The following is a 6,267-nucleotide window of genomic DNA, read 5'->3' as shown; positions in this document are numbered from 1 at the left end:
GAGGAGACCCGGCCCGGCCCGGGGCGCAGCGCAGCAGCGGAGCCGGGGAACTCGGCGGGGGAGGCCTTCAGCAGCGCCCCAGGACGCGCGGCTGCCGCCCAGAGCCCCCGCCCCAGCCCCCTTGCTCAGCGCTCCCGGCCCCACCTTCCTGCTCAACACCAGCTGAAAGGCTGTTCTGGCAAATACATGCCCTCACGGGGACACAATTGCCCGAGCAAAACATTTCCCCTTCTTTTTCCTGGCACGGCTCTAGGCAGTTTCCTGAGCGGAGTAGTGACGAAAGCCAGAGGCTGTGGCCACTCGGGCAGTGACGGCGGGACGCCCTTCGCCTCGGCTTTGCAGCTCCAGGTGGGACACCCTTCACCTTCCCGACGGCTGAGCTACAGCCGCTCATCCTGGGAACGCCGTCCAGGCTGCAGGACCAGCCTCACGGAGCCACTCGGGAGCCCAAGGGTGTCCTGCTGCCCTGGTGGCCCCCTCCTCGTCACCCCATACAACCTATGCACACTTGTGTCCCATCACTAGACTGACGCCTTTGGTTGTTGTTGGACGAACCCTGGCAGGGAAACTGCCGACTCCCTCCCCTCCTCTGTGATGTGCAGGGAAGGAATGTGTGTGGCTCTGCTCATCACACATTTCTCTCTGTGCTGTGCTCCTCGCGACAGGTCTGCCCTACTTCCCTGGAGGAGTGTTTATGTTTATCCAGCTAAAGGATTAGTGCATCTGCAGTATCACGGAGCAGCAGCAAGACTGAGACAATGGTGAGGAAAAAGCTCTGGCTTTGGACTTATTTTTGCTGGCTTTGGGTGATGCTCAAAGTGGGAGCAATGTCAGAGTGGGGACAGATTCAGACCCTCCAGGCTCTGTGGCTCTGAGCTGCTCTCAGCTTCCCCCAGATGTGAACACCTTAGACAGGCAGGACCATGGTATCCAAGGAGTCCCATTTCCAAAAATAAGTGCTAATAAATTAGTGGGGGCGGACAAAGAGGCAGTAGCCTCTGACAGCTTGGCTGGGTGACACCCAGGCTATCAGTGATTCACGCTCTGAGAACGGGTGACAACCAACATGCTGCAAGCACACTACAATCCCACTGCCAAGGTATCTAGGTATCCCTGTTGCATATCAGGCAATTGAAGCAGCAGGGAAGGAAGCCAAAATTTCACAGAACCTGCAGTCTAGGAAAGATGCAGCTCCAGCCTAGCAATGGTTTGGGCCAGTTGTTCCTCTGTGACAGGGAGCAATTGCAGAAGGAAATCTTTTCTTAGGGGTTTTGGTGCTCACATGCACCATGGAGCATCAGACTTTTAATCCTTCCAATGCCAAAGGGAGTTTTAACACCAGGGTCTACAGGAAAGTGTTACTACTTTCTCCTGTTGATGCTGTTCCTGTTTCTGCAGGACCCCAGTGAAATGCCTTGGTGGGTGATGACTAGAACACATCCAGGGGTGCTAAGCATCCAATGATCAACACTTAAATAGCATCAGGACGAACAAAGCTGGAACATGTTGGATGCAGAATCTCTTAGGAAGGGCTATGCTGAGTTTCTCACTGCTGATAATGCTGCAACCAGTGAGTGGCTATGTGACAGGAGGGAGAGGAGGGTGACTCCTTGGTGGTCTGCAGAGGAGACCTTTACTTCCCTGATTTGGTCTCACAGTAGAAGTAAAACATCTTATTTTCATTATTACAAGTAACTTTTTTAGTTCTGAACTGAACACTTATGGAAGAAGGCCTAAAAAACCACTAAAGCTATTTTTTATCAGTTTGGATAGAAATCACTTTCTCCTTTTCTGCTTCTAATGCCTGGGAGTTCTTGCCATAAGTTCTAAAGAGCAATACATAATGATGGTACCATTGTGAGTGCCATTCAGCTCCAAAATCCCCTGGGAGAGGGTTTTAACATGGGCTGCAGGGAATGGAGATGATGACTTGGTGTTAGAAGAGGGATGCTGTCTTGGGGCTGTGTAGGGTTAAGCATGAGCCCGTAGTCCCCACATTCTTCACATCCTGGAGTCCCCCCAGCTCGTGGTATGTTTTGCATTGGAGAATCAGTGTCATGTCACCAAAACCAGATATGTGTCACTGATGGGGTAATGCAATTGCAGAACCTTCCACGTATCCTCAAATTTGCCACAGGCCATAAAGCTTCCAGGGCAGTGGCCTGAGGTCCCACCTGGGTCAGCAGACTGGTAAGGAAACTCCCCTGTCAGACCATTCAGATCCTGCTCTGGGGGTCCCACTGTCAGCAGACTGGCAGTGCTGGGATCACAGCCCCTTTGCAGCAGTGGCTCCAGTGACCCCACAGGCCCCGTGTGAGTCCCTGTACACCCCACAGTCCCCCAGATGAGCCCGTAGTCCCCACATTCTTCACATCCTGGAGTCCCCCCAGCTCGTGGTATGTTTTGCATTGGAGAATCAGTGTCATGTCACCAAAACCAGATATGTGTCACTGATGGGGTAATGCAATTGCAGAACCTTCCACGTATCCTCAAATTTGCCACAGGCCATAAAGCTTCCAGGGCAGTGGCCTGAGGTCCCACCTGGGTCAGCAGACTGGCAGTGCTGGGATCACAGCCCCTTTGCAGCAGTGGCTCCAGTGACCCCACAGGCCCCGTGTGAGACCCTGTACACCCCACAGTCCCCCAGTCAGGCCAGCTCCTCTCACCAGCTCGGCCCCAGGTTCCCACAGCACAGTCCCAGACTCCAGTTCCTTTGTGGTGCAGGGACACAGAACACCTCGAGCTGGTGCCCTTGGGGGGGGACCCTGGACAAAGCCCCCCCGGGCTGTGCCCATCCTGATGCTGATGTTTAGCCTGGCTCCTGTTCCTGGCTCCTGCAGAGTCCCAGGGCTCTCACGTGGCTCCTTAGGGCCCCAAGCCCTTGGTCAGGCAAAGGGTCAGTGCCAGGTCCCGGCCCCTTGCTGGGGACTCTGCCCATTCCCCCCACTCTGAGCACAACCTGCAGCTTGCTGCAGCTCCCTGAGCTGGGCACTGGAGCATCCCACAGCAGCCCCCCCTTTGTTTTAGTGGAGCACCCTGCTAATATATTGAAAGGAAAAAGGAAAAAACTTTCAAGACATTTGAATACTGCCCTTATATACAATATTATCACAAGTGAAAAACATAACAGACTTAAGGCCAACGGGGTGAAGTACAACATAGACTCCTGTGCACAAATACTTCACAAAATCACAAAGGATTCTCAGAAGTCAGTTATTTATCAACCTGTTGATCACAGATTCACCGAATCATTAAGGTTGAAAAAGACCTCTGAGACCACCAAGTCCAACCTATGATGGAGCACCACCTTGTCCATTAGACCAGAGCACTGAGCACCACATCCAGTCTTTTCTTAAACACCTTCAGGAACAGTGACTTCAACACCTCTCTGGACAGCCCATTCCAGTGTCTAATCACATTTTCTGTGAAGAAATTCTTCCTAATGTCCAATGTAAACTTCTAGTGCAGCTTGAGACTGTCCTCTTGTCCTGTTGCTGGCTGCCACGTAGAAAAGCCCAACTCCCACCTGGTTCTACCCTCTTGTCAGGAAGTTGTGAAGAGCAAGAAGGTCCCCTCTGAGCCTCCTTTTCTCCAGGCTGAGCCCTCCCAGCCCCCTCAGCTGCTCCTTACCAAACACTTGCTCCAGATCCTTCACCAGCTTTGTTGTTCTCTGGACTCAGCACCAAAATGTCCTTCCTGAATTGAGTGGCCCAGAACTGCACACAGAACTCAAAGTGCTGCCCCAGCAGTGCTAAATTCAGGAGAAGAATCACCTCCCTGGTCCTGCTGGCCCCATCATGGCTGGTACAGGCCAGGTGCTGTTGACCTCCTTGGCCTGAACACTCCTGGGCTCGTGTTCAGCCGCTGTTGACCAGCACCCCCAGGCCCTTCTCTGCTGGGAGCTTTCCAGCCACTCTACCCCAAACCTGCGTCACTGCAGGGGATTATTGTGGCCAAAGTGTAGGACCTGGGAATTGGTCTTTTTGAGCCTCAGGCTGTTGGTCTTGGCCCATCAATCCAGCCTGTGCAGATCCTTCTGCAAGGTCTTCCTACCCTCCAGCAGATCAACACTCCCATCCATCTTGGTGTCATCCGTGAATTTACTCAAGGCGGGCTCAACCCCCTTATTCAGATCATCAATAAATATACTGAACAGGACTGGGCTCAGCACTGATCACTGGTCACTACTAGTGAAAATAACTGAACAGGTCATCTACTGGTTGTTTGATGTGAGAAGAGTGTATCCAATTTTTCTTACCTATAACTTTAGCAGTAAAATAGGAACACAGTAAAACAGCACATGACCCCTCCTATCTAGGTACTAATTTGGATTTTCTAGAGAATACCTTATTTAAAATTCCATCTCCAGGCTGTATATCATGTACCTGTATTTCAGGGGATTGAGTTGATAACACTGAGCATACTTTGTTCTTTGAACCCTTTATGAATATATATGACACACTGGGTCAATCTCCATCCAATAAGCTGGCCATAGCTGGGATATAAGATCCTGGCATAGCTGAGTGCCTTCCAAAGAGAATTTCTGTTCGTGTCAGCCCTATGGCTTATCACAGGGTATTTTGAGTATCCCACAGAGCCAAATGTAAGGCTTCTGGACATTTCAGATTAGTGTACATACATGTTTTCACTATATTTTCTTTTAATGTTCTGTTAGCTCTCTCTGCTTCTCCTGAAGACTGTGAGTGATGTGGTATATGTAATTTCCTTTCTCTCCCTAGAGATTTGTACAGCTGATGGATTATATTTGCTGTAAAATGAGCACCTCAGTCTGTTTCAATAAGCTCTGGAACCCTGATTATCAGGTATAACTTCCTTTAGCCAGGCATTTACTACTCCTCCCGTGTCAGCCCTTCATGTTGCAAAGGCTCCTGCCGAGCCTGGCAGCTGATCTACCTTCACCAGACAACTCCTATCCCCAGCTGGAGGTGATGTGTCTGTAGGATCTGTGCAGCCACTGGAAAGGGAAGCAGGCCCATGGTAACCCTTCCACCTCTGAGCTTGGTCTGTTACATGAGAGCTTTGGCCAAGCTGCACAGCTATTAGTAATTTATTTTGCAGCAGTCTAAATTCCTGGAGCTGCCCACACTTTTTGTCCCTCCATGGGCTTTACCCTGAAACCATCTGACCACAGTTACTAAACATTTCTTTGGCAGACCAGTTTTTCTCCAGGTCAATATTCCATCATCATTTTGAGTTGCCTCCCACTTTTCCCATCTCTTTCCTTCTGTTGAGCCATCTTTCTCTTAGATAGTTTGAAATTCTGTCAAATTGGGCCTTTCACTCTCAACAACCATTAGACAGAGTCACAGTGCCCCATCATCCCAGAGGCTGCCTAGCTGTGCCTTCACAGCTGCATCAGCTGGTGCATTGCCTCTGCCAACCCCTGTAATGCCTCTAGTGTGGGCTGGGCAAGGCACTCCAGCAGTTTCTGCAGGGAATCGCACAGCTTCTAGCAGACTGCATATTTCTTCTCTCATTGGATACTCTGCTGATGTGAAAAATCCCTGCTCTTTCCATAACATTCCTGCTGCATGTAAAACACCAAAAGCATAGCAAATATCAAATGTATAGCTGTTAACTCAGTTCCCTGTTCCCAGATGTGCAGCATGAGCCAAGGCTGCTCCCTGTGTTCTCCTTGCTAGGAGTGGTTCAGCTTCTGTTACCTGTCCCTGGCATCCCCACGGGTGGTCTACCCAGACCATCGCTGTCCTTGCAGGTGGCAGGATGAGCCCAGAACTAGATCTTGGTTATGTGAGGGAACATCAGTTAATGGAAATCTTCATCCCTTGCTCAGACTGGAGATGTGCTTCTCCACTGTCAGGTAGAGGCATTCGTCTCACTGGATTCAATGTGTTGCATCTTTTTGAGAGTATCTGCTGGTAGGAGGATTGGTTGTGATGGAGCTGGGGTTGGATGCTGTTTCAACAGTATCTCCACCTCATGTGGGACGTGGACTGTTGCAGCGTGTCCCAGGGTGAGGGGGTGGCTTTTCTCTAATGTTGTTGCCGTTGCCACCACCAATTTATGACAGGCTGGTGCTCCCCCTGCAACTGGATCCAGATGAACTGAGGAATGTGTGACCAGTCTGGTAGGGTCCCACATCCCATGTTACTACTCCAGTGGCCATTTCTTTATGCTCATGTGCACACATGCACACACACACATATATGTATATATAATTTTTTTTTCAGTAGCAAAAATCTTTTCCTTCTCAGTGAAGGGAAAATACAAAGCATTTGGAATGGA

Source organism: Geospiza fortis, unplaced genomic scaffold (genome assembly GCF_000277835.1).
Source record: "Geospiza fortis unplaced genomic scaffold, GeoFor_1.0 scaffold254, whole genome shotgun sequence".
Taxonomy (NCBI): Eukaryota; Metazoa; Chordata; class Aves; order Passeriformes; family Thraupidae; genus Geospiza; species Geospiza fortis.
This window is presented reverse-complemented; position numbering follows the sequence as displayed.